This window comes from Wyeomyia smithii, chromosome 1, assembly GCF_029784165.1.
Source record: "Wyeomyia smithii strain HCP4-BCI-WySm-NY-G18 chromosome 1, ASM2978416v1, whole genome shotgun sequence".
Lineage (NCBI taxonomy): Eukaryota > Metazoa > Arthropoda > Insecta > Diptera > Culicidae > Wyeomyia > Wyeomyia smithii.
This window is the reverse complement of record NC_073694.1, coordinates 26,508,777-26,535,025: the sequence shown is the minus strand read 5'-3', so window position 1 is coordinate 26,535,025 and position 26,249 is coordinate 26,508,777. Positions and strand designations below refer to the sequence as shown.

Here is a 26,249-nt window from a genome sequence, read left to right as displayed (position 1 = left end):
ACACCGACTATTTCGACCGACTCCTGTTTCGATAGTAAAGTAACGTGGATGAAAACGAAAACGCAAACGCAGTGCTTTGAGTGTCGCTCAAAAAACCGGTGTAAACCCAGACAGTGGCACAGCAACGGCACAGAGCAGAGCAAAGCAGAGAGTTGTTGTTGCGGTGTAGCGTGTGTGTTGTGCCATCCCGAAAGGCGAAAACACGAGAGAAGCGGTGTGGCGCGACGGTAGACCAGAGGCAGCGGCGCGCAGATCTGTGTACGCGCCGTCAGTCGGTCGGTCGGTCGGTCCTACAACGGTGGCCGTGGTTCAGTTATTCGCAAAACAGCTCGGAACGTCGTCGCTCGTACGTACTGTGGTGTTGTGCGCCTTCGTGGTCCGTTTACTCGAAATAAGTAGAAAACCCCGGACAAGTCTGGCTTTTGGCTTTCTGTCGCGCTTTTCGGCAGCAGTGAATGGATGGAAGTTTGCAATTGTCCCATCCTTGCTCTAGTGCAGGTGCTTTACAGTGAATACTATCGATTGATCGGGATTCACGCCAAGGAGAAGCTGGCTGGTAAGCAATCAACATCCTTTGTCTCGTCTCGGGTAGATCAGGTCCGTCAATACATAACTAGGACACGTAGTCTGGCTGGACTGATAGAATAGGCAGAAAGGTGTACGTCCTTTAATGGGGGCCCTCGACAAGGATACGACGGAGTATGTGCCAGAAAGCGACGATGTCTGCACCAATACAACAGCCGCAGGGGGTGACCAAAAAAGCCAGAAAAGTCATCCTCGTGTCGTGCCTCGGTTCGATAGTAGGGGGTGGTAATGTGAATGTGAATGAGAAACTCCTAACTGGTGATGAACTAGTTTTATGTTTTTTTTTTTGGTGTGTGGATATGGTGGGTGCCCTTTTCCAGGCCGCGAGGGGGGTGGGCATCGATTTTAATTTCCGCCTGAAATTTCCTAAAATGATAGTCGCTAATATGGCGCGGAGAGGAACGGGAAGGATGGGATAGGTTTCCACCGAAACACTGAAAGGGGATGTTTTTGTTGTGGCATGTCGCTTCGGGGCGAGATCCTATGTCTGCGTACTGCTGGCAGGCAGGAAAATTCGGCCGGTTCGCTAGTGTGTGTGTTGTGATGTTTTTATCTGAACGGGAAGACGGTCGTGTGTGAGTAAGGGAGAGAGAAAGTAGTGGGTGGAAGGCAGGATTTTCCTACGCGGCTGTCTCACAACAACATTAGCCCGGCAAAAGGCTAGAAGGAACCTGCAAGAAGCCGGCTGTGGCAGCGCTCTGGTGAAGGTGGGAAAATTATTTGCGCAGTTCTCGGGGTTTGCAGCGATTGGAAGAAGAAATTTTCTCTACACTTTCTTCCCGTGGACTGCTGGACCGGTGGACGACTGTGTCTGGAGGTGAAGCTTCGTAGAAGCAGCGGGGTTTTACGTTGCAGAGCGCACCGAAGCGAACCAAAACAGAGTTGGTGGGTCGAGTTGCGAGCTACGAGATTCCATTTTCTCCTTTCTATAGTATAAGAAATGCAGACGGTCGGAGAATACGGCCGTACGGTATCTTCTGGAATGTCAATTACACAACCGACCGGCGGCGGAACTGGGAAGCGCAATTATGCAATCATTGGACTACGCTCGAAAAACGGAGGAAAAAAACAGAAGCCATCTCAGAACGTCTTAATGGAGGTTGATCACGCGAGGATTGTTTTGAACGGGGGCCAAAATCTGGTCCGGAGAGATGAAACTGAAACTGAAATGGCGCTGCCAGGCCCCGGGGAGTGACAAATCGGGTTGTTGCTTCCATCAATTTCCTGTGCGACGACAGATGGCGCTTGATTTTTGGAGTTTGGCAATTTGACTTGGGGATTGTTTTTGTATGGTTTCCCTCGGCATGTGCGAGCGTCGCTCGACATCTCGCCAAGTGCCTCTTGAACCGTAAACTAGTGTGGCCTTCGCAGCCGGTGCAGCTCTTGGTGTCGTTTCAGGCACAAAGCGAAACCGCAAAACAGAAGAGGAGAAAAAAAACTACGTTGATGAATCAGTGATTTTTTAAAATTCAATTCTTGACCGTGTCCATTTCACAGTCAGTGGTTTCCATTCTCCGACGCCGACGCTTCCAAGTGCACTGCGTGACACAAATATCAACAAGCAATGAGAGTCTGGGGGCTCAACATCACTGTCTTGGAACGCTCGGACCTGTTGGACTGCTACGCATTACACCACTGCTAGTAGTGATTTATGTAGAAACTAGTCACTGAGGTTAAATGTTCTGACAGACGATTTTTTTCGGGAAAGTGAAACCCTCCAACAGGTTTGGTCACGTTCTATGTTTCTAGGAAACGTGTAGCAGCTAGATTATGGCTAGCAGGCCGTTTAAAAATGCTCCCGTCACGTTACGATTCACCCCTCAATTTTATTCTGATCGATTAAAACTGAGGGTCGAAAAGTGAATCGATTTTCTCCCATTTGTTAATATTAGAGTAACTTTTCGATAGTCACCTAGAAGCTAGATTTTGATTTCTTTACTCATTCAGCCGTTTTGATTTTTCGAAGCACTATTTTTTCTTAGTTTATGACACTCTTCACGTTTTAGAAGCATGTTCATGCAATTCTGAGCTCAGTTTGAAACAGTTTACTATTTTGGCCTCTTCTGGCTTTGAACGTATGATTTCATAATTCTGAGCTTGATTTTAATTCTCTTATTTATGATTCTTAGTGTAGTTATTCAGCTCTAATTTTACTTGAACCAATTCGAGACCGAAAACACTTCCTGTTAATCCAATTTATTTTCCTCTTTTGACGTAGGACTACGTCTTTGTTTTCTATACTAGATAACACTTTGTGAAATTGAAAATGAAACTGGCAAATGTTGCGTCGGATTTCAAACGATTATAGCGAGCGAACGACTTAATGCATCTTAGTCATTTATATGTCGGTGGATAGATAAAATGTGTAACATTTTTTTGATATAATGTTCAACATTGTTGCTTTACTGCTTAATGGTGGAAAAAGGTGTTTGTTCCTCTTTCCACAAGCTGTGTGGCCACGCCCTAATGGCAAAAATCTACGCTGAACTCGATACAAAAGACTGCGTGTAGAAACACAATAATCGATGCTACCGGTGGTGGTGTGATCATCAGCATTCTGTAGCATACATTTCGAGCTGAAGATTATCAAATCGGTTCTTTTTAGAACTATAAATGCTTGAACATGAGAGTTATGAGAATTTTCGCAACTACTACTAGCGTAAAATTTTCATGTATTCATGCATCGTTAGTTTTACAATAACGACCATCAAATAAAAACGGTAGTGTTGCCTATGAACAGTTTATCGCAGCATATAATGTATACATTTAGTCCTACGTCATCATTTCATACAACCTCTAGGGCTGTATACCTTGTAGTATTTCAAATGGATTGTGATCTTAGATAAAACGTTTGAAAGCCGCTGAAATCGTTAGATTGAAAAGAAGTAAAACTAGAAAAAAACCGAAACATATAAAATAAAAAAAAATGAAATACTGTGAAAAAATAATGATAATGAAAATGAAATAAAATTATTGAACAACACCATAACTGCGTGACAAAAATAGTTAACAATATTGGCTGCTATCGATGATTTCTGTTGAAACCATCCGTTGTGATGAAATGTTTTAGCAGTCTAGTCACGTGGCTGCCTTTAGCCTATACTAGCTTATGGATGAGCAAAAAAAAACTCGTGTTTTTATATCCCCCTCACTTTTCCTGATTAATTATAACTAGGCAACGAGCAGTGAATCGATTGCTATAAAGTCTTGTTTTGGGAGCCATACTTCCACGTGGACAGATTTTTTGAAGATTTCACCGTTCCCCCACTCCACATAAATTTCAAAAATTTTCAACTCAAACCTTAACGGTATCCAATCCAAATTCAATCTAAATGTAAATCATATCCGATTTATTTTTCAAATATGTTTTTTTTTCAAACTCTGTATGATTTGGAATTTCAAAATTAAAAAATTCTGAAATTCCCAATTCCAGCAAGTTTAAAATTCTTAAGTCGTATCCCAAAATCCCAAGATCCAAAAACACTGCAAACCTAAAGTCCTAAGATCATTTCCAAACTCATTCTTAGCTTCCAACATTCTTGAATATTCAAGTTTCAATTGCGATTCCTTACTTCCTTTTATATTCCTATTTAAGTTCATTATTACTTGTTTGTTATTCCTGATTTTCAAAGTTTTTAGGCTTTATTTTTCTCTTTTCTAGACCCACTATTATATTATATTATATTATTGATTTATATTCGTAATTATTTGTTAGCTGTTCCTATTTTTTTCTCGTTAGTTTTCTCTCTTACCTTTGGAAACCAATGTTTATTTTCTATTCATGTTCTTTTCAATCATTTTCCTAATTTTTACCTATCTATCTTTTACTTATCGTGTATTTTCTCAATATCTTTTTAATTCATCGTTTTATTTGCTTAAATATAATTTCATATTTTACTTGGTGTCACTCTCTTGTTTTATCATTAGGTACAAATTTCTTGCTGGTTTTTTTGAATAAAAATTTGTTTTGAAAATGAATACAAAACATTTTGTGGGAAACTCTCAATGCCGCAGCAAGCTGCCCCTATGTTTTGCATGGATCCTCTTTAACCCTCTAGTGCCCGAGTTATTTTTCAGATGGACCTTGATAAAATCACTATTAATCTTTATTAACATTTTTTAAGTATTTATTAAAGCTTTTTCTAAAGGTTCACTGAAGCGTGTCTAAAGGCGGCATGCACGCTAACTTTCTAGCATAGTTTGATGATGAGTATTTTCCATGATTCATACATCACCATGAGCATTTCTGCAACACCTCGGACACAATGCACACCTTTTACCCTATAACTTTCGTCAGACCCAAGTGACCACCCCAGGATTTTGTCAGATGGTAGATTGCCATGCACGCTAACTTTCTAGAATAGTTTGGTGATGAGTATCTTTCATGTTTCATACATCACCAAGAGCATTTTAGTAACACCTCTGACAAAATGCACACCTTTTACCCTATAACTTCCATCAGACCCAAGTGACAACCCCAGGATTTTGTCAGATGGTAGATTGCCATGCACGCTAACTTTCTAGCATAGCTTAAGATGAGTATTTTTCATGTTTCATAGATTACCAAGAGCATTTCCGTAACACCTCTGACAAAATGCACACCTTTTGCCCTATAACTTCCATCAGACCCAAGTGACCACCCCAGGATTTTGTCAGATGGTAAATTGCCATGCACGCTAACTTTCTAGCATAGTTTGGTGATGAGTATTTTCCATGTTTTATACATCACCAAGAGCATTTCCGTAACACCTCTGACAAAATGTATACTTTTTGCCCTATAACTTTCGTTAGACGCATGTGACCACCCCAGGATTTTGTCAGATGGCAGATTGCCATGCACGCTAACTTTCTAGCATAGTTTGGTGATGAATTTTTTTTTCATGTTTCATACATCACCAAGAGCATTTCCGTAACACCTCTGACAAAATGCACACCTTTTACCCTATAACTTCCATCAGACCCAAGTGACCCCCCCAGGATTTTGTCAGATGGTAGATTGCCATGCACGCTAACTATCTAGCATAGTTTGGTGATGAGTATTTTCCATGTTTTATACATCACCAAGAGCATTTCCGTAACACCTCTGACAAAATGTATACCTTTTGCCCTATAACTTTCGTTAGACGCATGTGACCACCCCAGGATTTTTCAGATGGCAGATTGCCATGCACGCTAACTTTCTAGCATAGTTTGGTGATGAGTTTCTTTCATGTTTCATACATCACCAAGAGCATTTCCGTAACACCTCTGACAAAATGCACACTTTTTGTCCTATAACTTCCGTTAGACCCAAGTGACCACTCCAGGATTTTATCAGATGGTAATTTGCCACGCACGCTAACTTTCTAGCATAGTTTGGTGATGAGTATTTTTCATGATTCATATATCACCAAGAGCATTTCCTTAACACCTCTGACAAAATTCACAGCTTTTACCCTATAACTTTCGTCTGATCCAAGTGACCACCCTAGAATTTTGTCAGATGGTAGATTGCCATGCACGTTAACTTTCTAGCATAATTTGGTGATGAGTATTTTCCATACTTCATACATCACCAAGAGCATTTTCGTAACAACTCTGACAAAATGCACACTTTTTGTCCTATAACTTCCGTTAAGGGCAACACTCTTTGTCCAATGGTTAAAAATTTGACCTTCTGACATAATGGTCATATTCGACGTTGGGTCAAAAAGTGTATTAGAGCCTTTAGACCCATGTGACCACCTCAGGATTTTGTCAGATGGTAGATGAACAAAACTTGCTTGAATTGTAGTTAAGTTATAAATTTGCAAAAATAGAGACAAAAATGTTTTATGACGAAAAACAATAACGAACCCAAATGGTGGAATAGAGTCAACCATTTTTCCTCCTTCGCTTTGCGTTGCTTCAATACCTTCATTCGATGACTCAATAGACGTGGCAACAGCTTTTTTAAGTAATCTAATTTGAAGCCGTGATTATGGTTTCGGCTGGTAACCCAGCCAGGTTCAAAACATAAACATTTCAACAACGACGGCCCACGTAACAAAACTAACCACACACACACTTATAGTGCTTACTTTTCGATGGTTGTGCTATAATTTACGTGAAATTGGAAAAATTAACGTAGTTAATGCACTGATTGTGGCGTAATCTCTAACACGCGACGGATGTCTAGTCGAGAGCGAGATCACTTTTGTGGGAAATTTGTCGGAGCTTTAAAGACCAAAAAATAGAAGAAAATAGCTTCTTCTCCATTGCTAGTATAAAGAGGCTAGGGCAGACAGCCAATCCAGACACTCGAGCGAGAAGATAGAAGAGTTCGTGCGAAAGGGAAAAAAAATTGCACACATGTTGCGCCCCTTAAATCACTTCGCTGCTGCTTCTGGTAATCTTTTTCTCTTCGGTGAAGTGGCGTAAAATTATATTTTAATAACAACCTTCGCGGTTCGCTGCGATAACAACAGCTCGAGAAAGAAAAAAGCTGATTGAAAACGTACTCAACCTCTGCACGGCTGCACTTTTTTCTTCTAAACACGAAACAAAAAATTGCAACGAATATATTTTTAACGGAATGTCGATCGCGCAATGCAAAACCTCCTCCTTCGGGTGGGTAGCGATGGGAAACCCATGTTGGGTTCCGGGGGCAAATTGCATGGCCCACATCAAAGCGCGTGGTTAACGGATCCGATCGGAGGTTGGATGCCCTCTGGAATAAAAAAAAATCGAAAGGGTGGCCAGGGGAGGGTATCGGAAACTTGGTTTTCCACCACTTCCACAGCCGGAAATCAATTGAAATCGGTGCATTGAGCGATCGCGCACGCCTTCGGCCGCCAATTGGCATGCCAAATGGTACCCATTTGCATTTGTAACAACAATAATGATGGGTGGCAGATGCAACAAACCTCAGCCTGAATTGAAGGTGCCGTTAGATTGCTTTTGAATGTTGCTGGCCGGTTTTTTTGTTGTTGTTTCATTTCCTTCGGAATCGATTCAAGGTGGAGCGCGGACTTCGCCTTACAAAGCCGGCCTTTGGTTGATGAACTGACGGCGAGGATCAGCTGTCTTTTTTTCTTCTTCAATTTGGTTGGAATTCAAGGGAAATTCCTTTCACTTCGTGTATTGCCGGATGAGAATGTTTGCTTATTACCATTTTATTGTCAAGTGATATACATTTACGCGTATTGTTTTATTTTTAAAAATTGAATTTGTAGTAAAACTAGAAATACTAATTAATTTTCTCTTTTTTCTTATTCCCAAGATACCAACTGGAAAAAACTGGTCGAAGCCCCCTGAATGTTCCACGAACCCCCATCAAAGTGAAGAAACAGCTTCGAATCCTTAGTGTAGCATTTTGTCGTTCAAGTGTATCTATACCGTGTAATTGAACCGACGAAAACAAACAAAAACAAAAGATCCAAGAAGCCTAAGAAGTATGAATGTTCTTCTTTTCTTTGTGTCCGTCAGCCGCGTTTGACAGGCGTCATTCGAACGACGCACGTTTACCGTTTAGCGCTCCGAAGGGCACAAGAAAAAGGTCACCAGTGGAGCGAAACTGTTCTGGTTCTGGTTTGGCCGATCAGGCAGGAGGATAAAAATAAGTGCCCAAGAAGGGCAGTTCGAGGGTAAACCTTCTTTTGTTCCACGTGTTTTAGTGATTATCGTCGTTCTAAGTACACCCCCGGTTTCTTGGAAGAAAGGAAGCAAGTCACCGCAGGAAGTTTCCGCTTGCTTGTTTTTTAAATTTAGATCCATCAGTGTGTGGGTGTCACACTCTCACAAAAAAAAAAAAAAATAAACTAGTGGCATTGGTGTCCTGTCCAGGAGTGTGTGAATTTGTGAGTTTTTCCCCTCAGTGAGAAAGCAACCAAAGATAGATACAACTTTTCTGTGAGTGAAAAAGAAAAAAAGTTTCATCTGTTAGAAGTTAATTTGAAACTACATAGACCAGCTATTTACTGGAATATTTTAAGGTAAGCTTTTTTAACTATCAAAACAAACAGCATCAATAACCCCTTATTAGCACATCATAAAACAGTTACTCACCAATCGCGAGTTCATTCGCCCACACCCGGTGCGTCTATCCAACAGCGTCTACAGAACAGCCGGAGAGTATCCGCTATGGCCAGTTACCCTAGAATAATATTTGCTTTCCATATATGTGCTCTCCTAGTCGCACACACTCTGCACTGCAGCGACGGCACTCCGTCATATAGATTATTTATTCAAATTAAACTCATTGTTTGCGAGGTCTCAGCTAGCAGCTAGCTGTTCTGACGAAAGATTGGCCAGTGTTACTCCCACGAGACCGAACTAAAACCGAACCGGCTTTGGAGGAGAATATGTTTTTCCAAAGTGTCTATAATTGCATTTAGCTTCGCCTGTCGTTGATTGTTTTTCTTTCCTCCCACACTTGCTTTCCCTGTCTACTAGCGGAGGTAGACTTGGTACCACTTGAAAGTCGGTGGCCCTTTTGCCCCGTTAGCTGTCTTGTTACAATGTAATGTTCGCTGTGGAATCCTGTTGATCATGTGGCAAGCAGCAGAACAAAGCCGGAAGCTGAGGAAGCCTTAAACTGCGACTGCATTGCTGAGCTTTGCGGCGGGAATCGATGCAATTTACATCATGTTCGGAAATTCTTACTTCGTATTTACAGCTTGAGTTTTGTCTGAAAAGCTGGTGAGGAAAAAAACATTTATAGATCATCAAGCAATAACTCACAATTATTTAGTATAATTCAATTATATAGGATAATTTGCGGTGCCGCAAGGCAATCATATGAAATCACTGCTGTTTAATTGACGCGATTTAGAATGTTTCATGAGGTGGGAAGTAATGACATTCGTTTGCATCAAAACCAGCAGGTCGGGGAATCAGAAAAAACTCATTTAAAATTGTACTTAGGATCACAAAAAAAGTCCAAGAATTAAAAAACACCGAAGAACAGATCTTAAATTAAGTTACGAATCACGAGCAATTATTCTCGAAAACACCTTTTAAACCTTCAAATACCTTTAAAAGCTGGAGAAAGTCAGAAAAGTGATTTTTACTTGAACTCAAAACCGCTTAGGAAGCCAAAAATTTAAAAACTAGAATTTTGAACATTCAATAAAAATGTCTTCACAGGTTAATCAAGGCTGGCAAAAAGTCTATGTTTTAGAGACCAAACAAACTTCCCTAGAAATCTCCAAAAAAAAGCTAGATTTGTTTTCTAGAGAAAAGGCCAAAGAACAAAAATGATCCTAATTTTTGCTCGAAATCGTGAAATCACTCATAGACTTAGATCGAAATGAAGTAGAATCAGTGGAATTTACTGCGTCTGACTATTAAAATAATTAACCCCAATCGAATGTTTTCCCTAACCTATTGCATGAAATGGCCATAACACCTTGCCGGAGACAACGGAGATTACGGGTTCGAGTCCCGAGGACGAGGGAAATTTTTTCTTAGTCTAGTCACACCTTCTATTCCCGTTCATCTTCGCTTTCCCGCGAAACTACATACATTGCCCGCTTTACTAAACTTAAAATGTAAGTCAATTATGACAAAAAATGAAATTAGTTCGTAAAGGATTAATTTAGGTTTTTTTTTTACTTGAGATGGAAAGGGAGCAGTTTTCAGTATGACAGTATGACAGTATGACAGTATGTGTTGTTACTTGACTGGGGAAGAATTTCATTGCAAATAGGTTTGTTACCTAAAAGGCAATTTTGCGCTTTTGCTTCTAAAGTAATAAAGAAAAGTTTTGCGTGTAGACAAATCGCAAGAGATCAATTTGGAATGTTTGAAATTATTTCAATAAAGAAAAAATGGGCGGTACGAAATTTTCCGTCTCAGCTAGTCTTATATATTTCTTTAAAAAATATTAATAAAATCATCATAAAATCACATTAATTTTGTCTATTTATTTCTGTTCATTTTGCTTTTTTTCGTACTGATGGGATAAATTCTCTAGGGCGGTATCAATAAATTACGTAACGCTCATAGGGGGGAGGGGGTATCCTTGAGCGTTAGAGTAACGTTCAATATGACTCCACGTCTGAAATAACGTAACGCTGAACAACCTCAATATTTTTCTTGATTTTTGCCTTGCTATAGATTTTATATAAATTTTTCAAATATTTTTCTTACATGATTCAAATCTACATATTGTTTTTAATTACTGTCCAGACCTTTCTTGAAGTTTAGACAAAAATTGTCCACGGATTTCACATAGATTTTGCTTAAAAATTGTTTTTAGGATTTCACAAATGTCTGTACTTTATATATAATGTTTTTACATTTCCTAAATAATTTGGAAAAGAGATTTAGCACGCTGACCACATTTCATTTTTTGTGCGGAGAAGTTTTTTTTACCGATTATGGGTTTAACATGGTATGAAAAATACTAGAATTGGTGTTAATTTATAAGGTAGTGTAACTGTGAAGTGAAAACAATAAAAACTAATAACATGCAACTGAGAAATTAGGTAATAATATTCGACTCTAGTTCAAGTGCACGGTCGCCAAATATGCTTGTGTGTGTTAATGAAAAAAGTGTTGGTGCAGAATTTTGTTTTCAATAACTCTAATAGCACAAAACTTCGTCTATGCTTCTTTAGCCCGTAGAATTATCTGTGTAAAGTATGAGTTAGACAAAAAATAATTGATTGAAATGCTTGCCATATGTTGCGTGGAACTGCACAGGGTTTTCAGTTGATCCACCAAGGACATTGCAGCGGCAAAAGTACCGAGCAAATCCGCCTGCGTCAACTAGTATTGGAGTATTGGAACCGAGCTATGACAATTCCTCACCTTGATTCTCTTGTAACCTCACTGGAAACACGGTTCGGTGAAGATAGTGCACCTGCCTACGCGTTTTCCTTGTTGCATCCCGCTAACGTAATACGCATGTCGTTGGAAGAGTTCAAGCGCAAAACCGAATGTTTCGTAATTTTCCACGAAGTTGACAATTTTGTTGGAGAGGTGGAAATTTTGTATCAACATTGCAGCAGCATGAGAACAGACCGTAAGAACTTGGAAGAGCTGGATCTTAGAGACCTGCTAGCCGAAAGCCCGTTCAGCACATTACGTCGGGTGAAAACCTGGCTGAGGTCAACAATGGTTGAACAGCGGTTGAGTGCTATCTGCTTGCTGAGTGTTCATCGGCAGATGGTTAACAACAATCGTAAAAAAAGACAGATGAACCGCTTCCGGAACGTTGACGTTTGATGCCCGAAGATTTTATTGAGCATTTTGACTGTGTCTTCAAACTTCACGTCCTTGGGAAGCTTTGGCAGGATGTAGTTGAGATAGCGGCTGTGCGAATGGGTGCCCAGCTTACGGAGAAGTAGACGTACCTTCGCCGCATCATTCAGCTGGCCTGCATCATTCTCGAAGAGGTTCTGGTAACGGTTAAACCAGCGTCCGAACGTAACTCCGTTTTCTTAATCGAAGACAAACTCGGGGATATTCGATGGGAGGGATTCCAAAATCTGCTTCGGGGTTTGATACTGAGGCTGCTGCTGCTGGGCCGCCATCTGCAGTAAAATTTGGGCCATCTTGAGAATCATATCTTGAATTCCCGGTTGCGGCTGCTAATCAACTCTATCTTCGGCCATGTTCGTGGATTCTTGAGATCCTCGTCGCCAAAATGATATGCCCAAAGCTTTAAATGAACTAAAGAGTTTTTACTAAAGAACATCTATTTATATTCGAGGTTGGCGCAAAAAAAAGCAGCGTAAAAAACCGCGTAAAAAGCGACCTTAGTGTATTTATTTCTATTCTTCAAAATACCATTTTTTTACTTCTCAAGTTTCGAAGAACTTGGACTTTTGATTTTGAACTCAGCGGGATAGTATTCATTACTAGAAATTGAAATTTTACTTTCGGATGTTGAGGCTTGACGATAGAAAAATAAATCAACTGGAAACCGGATAGTAGAAATTTCGAAATGCAGAGCTTACAAGTCCTGCTGTGGTGGAATTGGAAACGCATATGACCGGAGATTAGAAGTTATCGGTTCGATTCTTACGTGCTGAACTAAATTTTTCAAAATTTCTACTGTGATATTTCCAAACAATTCTTTTTTCTACCACCAACCCTACATTTACTGCCTGAAATAAAATTGAAAGAAGGCTTAAAAATGACTTGTCGGATTGTGAATAAAATACGAAAGATAAAGGTGTTCATAACTTACTCTAACGTAGCCGATTACAACTAGCTTTTTGACCAAAATCATGGTTCAATTTTTTTTTTTTAAGGGGGGATTTGTTAGTAGCTTAAGTATTTATGATAAATATTAGTAAATAATGAGTATGTGTGTCCAATCACAAATGGTGACTTCTCAACACTGTTAGAAATTTGTAATTTTAATTGTTAGGATTTGTTTGCTTTCGCAATTAGGACTTATCATTCGTAGGGATTTAAACCTACTTGTCAGAAAAGGGGAAGTAAACTTACAACTAACTTAATTGCTAACTTGTTGGCTATAAAGAGAGCTTATCGTAGCAATTGAGGATTGCAACGATTGTTGTCGAAAATTGTTAATAATTGTATTTGACATAGCTTCTAATGGTTCAACACCAGTAAGTCTATGTAATTCGAGTGTACCAAACCAAGGAGGACGCTTCAAAATCATTTTCAGAATTTTATTCTGAATCCTTTCCTCCTTGTTCCTTGTTGAACAGCAACTTGACCAGATCGGTACAGCATAAAGCATTGCTGGACTAAAAATTTGTTTGTAAACCAAAAGTTTGTTCTTTAAACAAAGTTTAGAATTCCTGTTAATGAGAGGATATAAACATCTCGTATATTTGATGCACTTGGCTTGTATACTCTCAATGTGCTCTTTGAAAATAAGTTTTTTATCATAAATTAGTCCCAAGTACTTAACCTTGTCGGACCAACTTAAAATAACACCATTCATCTTGAAAACGTGATTATTGTTTGGCTTGAGGAAAGAAGCCCTAGGCTCATGCGGAAAAATTATCATTTGAGTTTTAGAAGCATTGGGAGAGATTTTCCACTTTGGAAGTAGGAAGAAAAAATATCTAAACTTTTCTGCAATCGACTGCATATGACACGAAGACTTTTTCCTTTTACGGAAATGCTTGTGTCATCGCAGAACAATGACTTTGTGCATCCTGGAGGCAAATCAGAAAGATCCGAAGTGAATATGTTGTACAGGACTGGACCCAAGACTGAACCTTGAGGCACACCTGCTCTGACAGGAAATCTATCAGATTTTGAATTCTGATAGACAACCTGCAGAGTTCGATCAGTAAGATAATTTTTTAAAATTTTGATTAGGAAAATTGGAAAATTAAAAGTTTGCAATTTCGCAATCAAACCTTTATGCCAAACACTGTCGAATGCTTTTTATATGTCTAAAAGAGCAGCTCCAGTGGAATAACCTTCAGATTTGTGAGCTCGTATCATACTAGTAACTCTGAGCAATTGATGAGTTGTGGAATGCCCATGGCGAAATCCAAACTGTTCATTTGCAAAAATTGAATTTTCGTTGATGTGTGACATCATTCTGTTAAGAATAATTCTCTCAAACAGTTTACTTATTGAAGAAAGCAAACTGATTGGTCGATAACTTGAAACTTCAGCTGGGTTCTTATCCGGTTTTAAAATTGGAGTAATTTTTGCATTTTTCCATAATTTGGGAAAATATGCAATTTTGAAGCAGCAATTGAAAATTTTCACTAAAAATTCCATTGTGCTCTCAGGGAGATGTTTGATTAGTATATTAAAGATTCCATCGTCACCAGGTGCTTTCTTATTTTTGAAATTTTTAATAATTGATTCAATCTCATTCAAGTTAGTTTCAATTATTTCTGCAGGTAAAAAATTCTGGGAAGAAATTAAATCAAATCGACGTGTGACTTCATTTTCAATTGGACTCACAAAATACAAATTTGAGTTATGAACACTCTCAAACTGCTGAGCAAGTCTTTGAGCCTTTTGTTCATTGGATACAAGAAAACGTTCACCATCTTTTAAAACTGGAATAGGCTTTGAAGGTTTCTTAAGAATCTTCGACAGCTTCCAAAAAGGTTTTGAATATGGTTTCAATTTTTCAACTTTAGTCTCAAAATTTTGATTTCTCAGAAGAGTAAATCTATGTTTAATCTCTTTCTGTAAATCTTTATAAATAGTTTTAAAAACAGGGTCACGAGAACGTTGATATTGACGTTTGCGGACATTTTTCAAACGAATTAGAAGTTGAAGATTTTCGTCAATTATTGGTGAATCAAATTTCACTTGAGCCTTTGGAACAGAATAATTCCTGGCATCAACAATTGCACATTTTAATGCTTCCAAAGCGGAATCAATATTCACTTCGTTTTGCAAATCAAGCTCATTATTGAAATTTCTCTCAATATGAGTTTTGTATCTTAATTAGCCTTGTTATAATTAAAAACAGAGCTCATAGGGTTTAAAACTGATTCATGTGATAAAGAAAAAGTTATTGCAAGATGGTCAGAATCAAAGTCAGCATGTGTGATCAAATCACTACATACATGACTTTGATCTGTAAGCACCAAATCAATTGTTGAAGGGTTTCTTACAGAAGAAAAGCATGTAGGACTATTCGGAGACAAAATAGAATAGTATCCTGAAGAACAATCATTGAATAAAATTTTGCCATTGGAAGTACTTTGAGAATTATTCCATGAACGATGTTTAGCGTTAAAATCGCCGATTATAGAAAATTTCGAACGATTTCTGGTGAGTTTTTGTAAATCACCTTTAAAATAATTTTTGTGCTCGCGTGTGCATTTTTTTTTCTTCATCTATCTAGCGTGTGCATTGAAATGGTAAATATGCTGCGGCAATAAATAAAATCCCAAGTTCAGTTTGAACTTCAATTCCCAAAGTTTTAATAACTTTCGTCTCAAGGTGGGGAAGAGCACGATGTTTGATTCGGCGATGAATAACAATTGCAACTCCACCGCCGGAACCCTGAATCCTATCATATCTATGAACCACGTAATTGGGATCATATTTTAATTTTATGTTAGGTTTCAAAAATGTTTCAGTAATAATTGCAATATGCACATTATTTACTGTTAAAAAATTAAAAAGCTCATTCTCATTGGCCTTCAATGAGCGAGCATTCCAATTTAATATTTTAATTGTTTTATTTAAAATCATTGCTAAATTTTAAATTAGAAACAATTTTAATAGTAAAATTTGTGCCTATTTGAATGGCTTCAAACATTGATTTTGCCTGCAACGTGGCGTTCATAAGATCGAACATTGCCTGTTGCAAAAAAGAAAGTTTACCTGCCGTAATAGGCTCCAGGCAGTTGACATTAGAAAAAACATTTTCGGCAGCAATATTAGCTGGAGTAACAGGTGTCCAATTATTTTCTAGCGTGTTTTGCTTACCCATATTAACGGTCATTTTCGAACTACCAACACTAGGCGGTATAATGTTCGAACTACCTGTAACCTGTGCATAAGTTAAACGGGTATGCAAAGGAGTAGGTAAACTATGCGTCACTGGTACGCTTGGAGAATTTTGTTTTGAAGTTGGTTTTAATTGAGAAATTGAATTTTGTTTACCTTGCCTTGCCTTAACAATTGCTAAACGGGCTGGGCATTGATAAAAATTCGACATATGGTTGCCGTTACAATTCGGACAGCGGAAATTTTTACTCTCTTTCACAGGACATGTGTCCTTTTTGTGAGAAGAGTCTCCACAAATGAGGCATTTTTGGTCCATGTTACAAAACTTTGAACCATGGCCATAACGTTGGCAAACACGGCATTGGGTGATATGCTTTTCACCTCCGCCAAACTTTCGAGTTCATTCCCATTTTACACGCACGTTATATAAAGCATGTGCTTTTTCAAAAAATTTTAAGTTATTAACCTCACTGCGGTTAAAATGAATTAAATAATTTACAAGGGAAATTCCAGTTCGCTGACTGTTTTCGCCTCGTGATTTTTGTTGCATCAGAATTACTTGGGTAGGGGCTATACCAAGTAATTCTGTCAAAGTAATTTTGATCTCATCAACGGTTTGATCGTTGGTGAGACCTTTCAATACGACCATGAACGGCTTGGCGCTCTTCGTATCATATGTAAAAAATTTATACATCTTTTCAGTTAAATACTGAAAAAGACGATTACAATCTTTCAATGTTTGGGCCAGTAAACGGCATTCGCCTCTTCGGCCAATTTGATAAGTAACTTTGACGTTGGAGAGAAACGTAGAAAGTTCTCTTTTAAAATATTAAATTCAGAAGCAATAGTTACCACAATAGGTGGAACTTTCTCCTTTTTTACAGAAATTTCACTTTGAATAGTTTTACTTTCGAACATTTCAATTTCGCCGGCTTCTTGCTCAGGCAGAATATCATATAAATTTTCACTGCATAAGCTAGTTTCAGAAAGAGATGCCTCTCTTTTCCTCCCCGTAGCGATGCGTGGTTTCTTTTCTCGTCCTGCCATTTCAGGTGATACGAAAAAAGTTCAAAAATAATATCAAATTGCAAATATTGAGAAAGAAAGAAATAGGTAGTCTTGAGAAAGACTGATGTAAGTTAACTTCCAGGTAATCTTTAAAAGACACACTGACAAAACACAAACTTTGAAGCTATAGGCAGTCAAAGACCAGTCCACAAGCAACCGAAAATACGTCTGATCTGTCGGGCAGCTCAAGACGCACTGAAATCATGGTTCAATCAAAACAACTGGTACACGGTGATATATATATATAAAAAAAATTAGCCGAAAAATAGCAGCGCACGTACGTCACTCTATTTTTTCCTCCTTCATCTGAGGCGTAGATTGAGAAACCAAATAATGAAAGCGAGTACAAGTGCACTACCGTGTTTGCGTTCGTTTTCTTCCAAGGGAAATAAATATCGAACTGTTTGTTTTGTTTATCTAAGGCCATTCCCCGCCTGTACAGCGCAATTCCTTTCAATTGCTGGTGCCTATGTTTTGTTTATATTTCTTAATTTATTTTCACCTACGTGTAGCTTATGGTGTATTTTGAAGGTCAAAAGAGCGGCTTATTTGATGAGAATTAATCCGTCATTTGCACCCTTCGTAATCAAACATCCGCCATATTTTCACGTCTCTTCGCTAGAAAGCAATGTTGCCGGTAACTTTCATCTCAACCTCTTTTCCATCAGTTTTCCATCGCTTGAGGTCACTTAGATGACCGGACCGATTCGCGATGCCATCGGACGGCGCACGACGGACCTTCCCCGGGACCTTTCTATAATTAACGAAAACACGATTCACTGACGACGATGATATCCTCTCACTTGCAGCCTCGAACGGTGAGTGGGAATCACTGGACGGAGTTTGTTCCCCTTTTCATGCCCAAGCTGCTGGCGATGGGGCGCACAGTAATCAAAACCTTCTACCTGCACCAAACTTGCCGACCCCGACTTGGCAGGCACACAGCAGCAGAGAACGGTGTGGGATCGTGGGAGGTTCAAACGTTCGCCCGCGCCCAGTCTTTCCATTTCTAGCTAATGGAAGAGGCAAAATTATAGCGGCAGCTGCAGCCAAATTCGTCCACGATGACGGTGCGCCGTGGCGCCGGGGGGTGGTAGAAAGAGCAAACTTGCCTGTCAAAAACGTTCGGGATCGAAGTGTGCGAATGCAAATCTAAGCGCACGCCACTACTGCCAAAGGGACGACAACGGAACGGGGGTTGATTGCTGCAACTGTACATAGGTACTGTGCCAGGGCATATCGATGACACCGCCCTAGCCGGGTGTCTGTCAAAAGTGTGTGCGATCCATCAAACTGACAGGCAGGCAGCTTTGGTGTATTTTTTTTTGCTATGAAATGTAGCAGATTTTACCGCAAAGTGTTGAATATGTATTTTCCAACTGGGGCTGATGAAGTTTCATATCGGTTAACTGAGGAAAAATGCGAGGTCACAGCACCGGAGGAACCTGAATGTTTTGTTTTTTTTTACACCACTTCTACCGCCACTCGCTTATGTTGTCGACGGGGAAATGACGAAGAGGAAGATTGATAGCATTGCAATCGCTTCCGGAAATTGATCCCCCGAGGAAGGTGGTTCCACGGCAGAAAATAAAACAAATAGAAACAATGGCCTCCTTAGATCAATAAGATTTACTGCCCTAAGCATGCTGGTAATGAAGTAAACTATCCGCTTCCTTCACTAATTTAACGCGACAGGCGCTATGAATCTAGCTCAACATCGGCAGTAATCAACACTCCCTTGCACAGCTTAATTATGTACTCGCCTGCGGGTTAAGCCGCAAAAAATCGAGTTGAACTTCCTCCACGATCTGGTTAAGCCAGGTACAATCGTAGATAAATTATACATGTGTCATGTCGCATTAGTATCAGTTATGCGCCGGCCAGCGGCCATTGTCACAAGGCGGGAGAGGAAAACGAGCGAGGTGACGATCATTTCCTGTTATGTAATCGCCGTTGCTTTTGCTTCGATCTCCAAGAGGCCAAAGGAAAACTTTGCGATCTACGACGACGACGACGGCGACGCCACAGGGAAAGCATATTGGAACCTTCAGAAAGGAAAAAAAAACTTGCGGAGAGAATCACGCCTATCTTTAGCGGTCGGTGGCTTCCTGTCTGTTTTCTGTGCCACCGCTCTTTGATCGTGGTTCGGTCGCTCTGTCGCCATGGTCGTCGGCCATATGTGTGACGACAGGAGAAAACGCGGGAGAACAAAAGGCGGGATCCAAACAGCTGATTGATTTCCTGCTCGCGCATTTGACAGCTAGCCGCTATCCGCTTTCTCCACGCAGCACAGGCAGCAGAAGCAGAAGACGCAAACAGCCGTTTTGTTTCTGTATTTCAAGGCCAACTTGGTTGATGAATTTATGCCGCTGCCGGACGGTGTAGGGCGCGTTATTTATCTTGCTTACGCGCTAAGCCAGCTCTCTGCTCTAGCGGTTCAGTTCAGCAGGTTTTCGGAGCGAGAGAGAGGGAGCTTGGATCGGACGATAGGAAATTAGAATCTACATGAAAACATCATAAATCAGTGACGATCAAGATGAAATTCATTAACAGCAATAAATGGTAGCCGGTTGCGTGTTTTCTTCGACGCAGACCCAGGCTGGGATTGTCACGTGTGGACCAAAATTTGTCCTACAGTGTGAATTTTCGTAAGATGTTTGTACAACATCTGGAAGTCGAATGGAACCTATTCAACTCCAGTTACCGACGCGTTGAATGACGGACCAGTGTCGCTGTTTATAAAAAAATCTCCCGAAAAAAATAAAATCTCTAAAATAATCACAATCACAAAACTTCTGAGGGTTATATCAGCACTCAGTAGTCAGAGAGGTTCGCCTGATATTTGATGTTGCCTTCAGTTCTGATTAGTCGAAATATACGTTTAACAAAGTTCTGCATTTTTCAATAGTACAGTAGTGCGCGTCACAAAATCACAAACTATCCACTTTCAATGCCACAAAATTAGCTCAAATCCTAAATAACCCAATGAGTTTCATCTGACAGAGACATCACTTTCAACATCCAATCGAATTGCGCAGACCAATAATGTCAGCCCCATTTACGACCGTATACGAACAGCCGGTATTAACACACCTCTGTGCAAAGTGCATTAACCAATCCAATCCAGCTGACAACCAGTTTCAAAAACAATACCAGCCCCCTGCACCTCCATTCATGCGGCGGCGGTGGTGCAGCCTCGAAAACCACCAACCGCAGAAAAATTCATTTCCCTGAGAATGGTTTCTGCAATCTTCATTTACCGAGCTTTAGCGTTCGCGGCTGTTCAGTCATGCTTGTAAAGCCAGTGAGAGAGAGACACTAAAGCAGCGTGAAAACGGAATTTTATCGACGGAACAATGCACAAACTTGAGCCGCCTCCGCCGCGACACGCTTCCATTGTAAAAACGAGGAAATGTTCGCCAATAGACCGCTTGAGCTGAGCCGATAAACCGTTAAGCCGAAACCTGCGTTAGCGTTTGTCAGTGTTTCATTTTCATTTTCGTTCCGCTCAATCTAGTAATAGATAAAAATAAAGCCCCATCAGAATCACTCACGCTTCTCTCTCCTTTCCAAAAACAATTAGCTAAAGTTCAACACGCTGGGGGTCACCGCGAAAGGCGCGGCAATCTCGGGTGGACTTATGTTGTCTACCTTTTGCCGCAATCGTGATCCGCGCGCCGCGCCGAGTGAAGATAACGACGAAAATAGTTTGTTGTTTTAATCCTCTCTAACTCCGGCCAGCAAGTAAAACCTGAATGGTGAAAAATTACAAACTGGATTACATAATGATGATTGGCCCAAGCACGCGAAAAGTGCTTCATGTTCCGCAACCATCCACGGTGTGGCCAGAACGCCGGGGTTCGACCAATTAAGGGGAAGAGGGTGTTGTTTAGCTATGAACAACAGTAACAACAACAACAACAATAACAAACCAGATCGGTATCGATGAAATTGAATGCCAGTACCCCTCGACGCTGCAACCAAAGTCAGCCATCCGAGGAGGCGTAGCTTGTAACCTACTATTGTTTTATGGTTTTTCAATTAGTTTTACCTCTGTAGACTGACTGGAGGGTGAAGGGAAAGGTTGGCTCACCCTGCTGCGACGCCGGAAGGCCGGGGGGATTAGTTTCACTTTCGAAATTACTCACAGCTGGGGCGAGTTTTGTGGATTTGATGCTGGCTGGCAATCACGACTTACCCCGATGTGAACGCGCGCGCGCAACCATGATGAGATTGTCAGAAGATGTGAGGATATCATTATCATCATCATCATCACCGCAATTAGCACTGTTGTGGGAAAGGTTTTGTTTTAATCCCTCTTGCTGGTTGCACCATTTTATCGCTGGAAAAAGTTGTAATCTCTATGGACTTTAAGCTGTCTTTAATCACTGGCATCTCAGCTAGGATCGCGCATTACAGCGGGGTCCGAAGAAAAAGAAGCGAGTAGCTGATACCTGCGTTCCAGCACCTCCCCGCTCAAGAGGATGACGGTGAACTTGGAAAACATGTAATTATTATAATAATTTCGATACTGAGCTCCATTATCTAGGAAGACAGACACGTGGAAAATGGTAGCCGCCATCATGGATTAAAGAATGGTGTCGAATATCATGTTTCGATCTTTAAATCTCGACTTCCGGGCTTTTGTTTTTCGCTGCACACCAGAAGTATGTTAATCAATATTACGATGACTGAAGAGATGGCTTTTCTCTTTCCAACAAAACGACTAGCGTTTGACTTAAGCCCGGTAGCATGCATTTCGTATTAAGCTTTTAACAAAAAACAAGTTGCAACTTCTATGGTTCCGTTTGAAGTGCCAACAAGTGGTCCCGCTGCACTCACAGCTGAAGTCTTGTTTGAAAAAGGCTTTTCTCTAGTATCACTAATGCGGCAGGTGATTGGCTAACTGCGTCGCTACGTTTTAAAGCTGCCAAGAAGATGCTTTAAACATTTCGCAAAAGTGACACGGTTTTGTTTATTTCGAGCCTCAACCGAGGCCGCTGTCAATTTTACCTTGTGTGATTTTTTTATTACGTGCAATTTTTTTCCAATCTTTTGTAAAAAGAAAATATATAAATTATGTTTATTAGGCTTTGGTAATTATGTGTATTCAGAAGCAAATCTTAAACAGAAATGCAAAATAAAACTGAGTAGCATTTATTTGCCACTTCGCATGGTCGACTGTCAAGTGATGCAAGCAATACTTAAGCAATTGACCCGTGAAAAAATCTGATCCCTCATGTGGTGAAAGTTCATTAAATCAAATCAAATCGGGATTTGTAGCCCAATTGCCAATTACGTTTTCTACTAGAAAATAAATATAAAATATGAAATATCGCACCAAAACACTACTACGAGGGAAGCTTGAATCTGGCAGGGGAAACCCAAATCAGCGTGACGATGGACAGTCCGAGAGAGAGAGAGAGACTCGGGGAAGCAATAAAAGTGCTCTGTTTTATGGTTGCAATAGCCATGCTAAATCGAAAATAATTAATTTTAATGGCGGCAAAAACGAGCGCGAGAAAGAAAAAAAAAAGAACACAACCCTCGCAGCTGAAGCAATCTAAATTATAATCCGCGTTTGCAGGCTGTAAAATGACGCGCGTGAACGCGCGCTTCTAGCGAACGAGTGACGGCGCCACAACGTAGTAAAAGGACACCTTGTCAAGGCCAAACGTCGTCGCCGTCATCGTAGTCGCAGGTACCTTTGCCGTACAATTTTCCAATTATCTCACGCCATCATCATCATCTTCTGCTAAAAAGGTGCCCCCGGAAATGATGCAATTTCCCGCTTCAATCAAAAGCCATTTTTCACTCCACCTGACGCGAAATTCAATTCGGTGGTGCCACCGTCAAAGAACCTCGGACTAAAGCAAAGTCGAAGGTGTGGAAAAATCGATCCTTTCACCAAGTGTTACAGTCCTTCGTGCAATGGTCAGTTTGGTCGCAGACCGACCTAATGAGTTAGGGTGCGGTTTATTTTTAGGAAAGTGGCGAAAAACGAGGGAGAAAGTGAACGCGGAAGTCCCCCTCCCGCCGTCGGGTTGGTAAATCGGTTGGACGAAATGTTTTGTCTCGTTAATTCCCCTTGGGAGTGGTCAAGCTGTGCTGCACCGTCACGTACAAACCGGAGCCGAAGTCAGATTACAACTTCCACTCAGACTTGTCCCGGAGTTCACTTTGTGCCAGTCAGTCTCATCAAAATGTCGCCATGAGTCTCAACTAATAAATTTATTTGCCATATCAACTTGATGACAGTTCAAGGATGAGAAACGAATGTTCTGTTGATCGGGCAAAGAAAAGGACTCCGGAGGAGTATTTGGGGACCTGAAAGAATTTCGATGCCTACTGCGTCGACGCACAGTTACACATGTACACCGTCGTTCCGTTTCCTTGACATTGAACTTGTGTACGTGTTCGTTCGTACGACGACGGTCGTCATGTGGTGTTGTGTTGTGTGTGGGATGCGTCGTCCGTCTTTTCCCTCCAAAGGCGGCAAAATTGGCTAACGCGTTTGTGTTTTTATTTACGTCGCAGAAATTTCGTCTGCATTTTGTTTTTTTTTTCACTCTCTAGCTTTTTCTTAACTGTCTCGAAGTCGACTCTGGAACGCATATCTCATCCCATTCCTTCATCATTGCATCATCACTCAATTTCGCCCGTGGACAAATATTTGCATAAGTGAAATGTTTACTTTTGCCACAGCTGGTTCGCTCTGGTTGTCCTTCTTTCATTAGCAGAGCAACGCGAAGAAAGGGGATAGCCAACTAACAAACATTGATCATTATAAATGTCTTAATGTCGTGTATGTTTTCCAACTGGCAATAATTAGAGGAGTTGGGCTGTTTTTTCACAATATAATTCAATTGGTCGACGTTTTGGGCAGTTTTTATGGCGCTTTTCCAGTGAAAACTTGAAATTAGCTTAAAAACTAGAAACCAGAAGGGCAATTGGTATAGGATAATAAAATTTCAGTGCTCATTTGATACTAATTAAATGTCAAAATGCAAAAAAAAAGATATAACGAATAATTTACATCGACGTGTTGGCAATATTTTTAATAAGCATACATTATATAGCCATAGTAGAGCATGCAGTTCCATAAAAAATGGATATCTACGCGAACAAATGAAGAAATCGAATACCAAGTTTAAAAACTTTCACAAATAAAAGCTTTTAAATATGAGATTTCCTCAATTAATCAAAATCAGAGCAACAAACAAAATGAAAAATGAAAAACATCACTACTGCTCGGGTTTAATGTGTTCATCTGCCCAATTGCGAATATTTCAACTCAATCTTGGTTAAATTTGTGAAAGCGATAATTAGTTAAGTGCCTTTTCACTTTTTTTTGTCGTCAGATATGGCAACAACTTTTAATATTGAACTAAGAGATAAACACCTTTCAACGAGCATTTTTAAGTCTTTTATAATGAAAATACAATTCGATTAAATATAGGAAGTAAATGATACTGAAAAATATTTTATGGCATTTTCTGGTTTTTTGGAGTTTTTGTGAGCGATTCAAACCTTGGATAAAGAATGAACGTTCTTTGATGTTCTCTGATGTTCTCTGACCTCTAGAAGCAATATTTTGCTAAACTTTATCGTTTTCTTCGACTTTTCTTGTCTTTAGAAGCGCGTATGTGGTTCTAAATTAAATATTTATTTCTATCAATGTTTGACCAAATACAGACTATTCGAAACTCTTATTTTAAGTTCTAGCAAATTTTTTTGATAGAAATTGGGATTTTTCGGTTTTTTCATGTCTTTGGAAAACAATTATCAGGTTTGGAATTATTTTTCGTCGTTTTGCTGTCATCCGAAAGCGTGTTCTTATGCTGAGCCCAAATTGAAGGAGCATTCTTGTTTTGGAGCGGATTTCTTTGTTTTGACTTTTAACTAGAGATTTTTTCATGAACGGCATTCTCTTAGCGATTCTAGGCAAAATTTTAGCACAATTTTTTATCCTTTTGTGACTTTAGAAGAAGATTTTAGAAACTCAAAAGAAATAGGGTTTTTTTTGCATAATTGACCTACAGAAGCGGTTTAGTTTATATTCCTTAGAAGAAATTTATCGTGATTCTTAAAGTGGGGTTTTTAAAATATGTTTTGCAACTTCTAGCTTTGAAATCGTTTTTCACGCATCTGAGCTTTTAACCCCCTTTTACAGTGATTCTGGATGTATTAGGTTGATTTCTTGTTGGCCACTACTGACCTTAGAAAGCATCATTTATGATTCTAGGTCTTATTTAGAACCATGTTTGGTCTTTTCATGACTTTAGAAAAGATATGAGCAATTTGGAATTAATTCTGCATGGAAACCTGAGTTAAACTTTAAATTTCCCTATTTTAACAGTTTTTAGAGTTCGGAAACCTTTTTTTCGTGTTTCCGAGCCAATTTTTCTTATTTTTTTTCTCTTTTCGTTGCCAAAGAGGCATAACTGCATTTATTAAGAGAAGTTTTAATCAATCCTGACGAAAACTTCTGATTTTTATTTGTCTTTTAGAATTTCTTTTTAGAAGTTTCAAGCTTAATTTGGTATCATTTCCCCAGGTCTTGTTTGTCTTATCCAATATAAGTTATTTCCGATGTTTTTTATCTTTGGAAGTCATTTTTCGTGATTTTAGTTGTTTTTGTCTAGCCTTTAGAAGCGTCCCTTAGTGATAAGTAACATATCGATAAAACGTCAGACTTTTCTGGTTTTTTGTAAACCTTTCAGATTCTATTATTTTGATTATCTTTATACGAATGAAATTTTGTTTGAAAAGCCTCAAAGGCCACCCACATTCAACATGGACAGATTTGGCTCTTGTTGTTATGGTGATTTAGAAGTTACTACGGATTAGTACAACCCGATTGATATTCCTTATACCTATTAAATCGCGATGCGAGATATGTTAAGAATCATGAGTGAGAAAGAAATTTACCTTCAGCAAATAGGGCCAATACAAATTTCTTTTTCATTTCATGTCACTCCCCCTTTAAAAAATGTTGGATAATGGAAGAAGAAAAAAAAGCTCAAACCGTCTTGCTAATATTGTTTTTCGACAGCGTATATGATCAATTTAGCAACATACAAGTTCAGTAACAGTGAGATTGTCGTCAGAAAGCAAGCAAAACACTTAATAATAATGATAAAATGTTTGTTTTTTTTTTATTCTCGCTTATTTTCCGTCGGAATAGTTCCGCCACTGTTGTTGTGCCAATCACC

At 39.6% G+C, this 26,249-nt stretch overlaps 1 protein-coding gene across 1 annotated transcript in view; it reads left to right on the top strand.

Annotated features, from left to right (window-relative positions):
• The first annotated feature begins 209 nt into the window (after window positions 1–209).
• The window catches only part of LOC129718848 (uncharacterized), a 230,310-nt gene continuing 204,270 nt past the window's right edge, over window positions 210–26,249 (top strand). The window contains exons 1-2 of the mRNA XM_055669996.1: window positions 210–556; window positions 7,826–8,537. The gene's annotated coding sequence lies outside the window, so the exon portion shown is untranslated. The remainder of the gene's footprint in view (window positions 557–7,825; window positions 8,538–26,249) is intronic.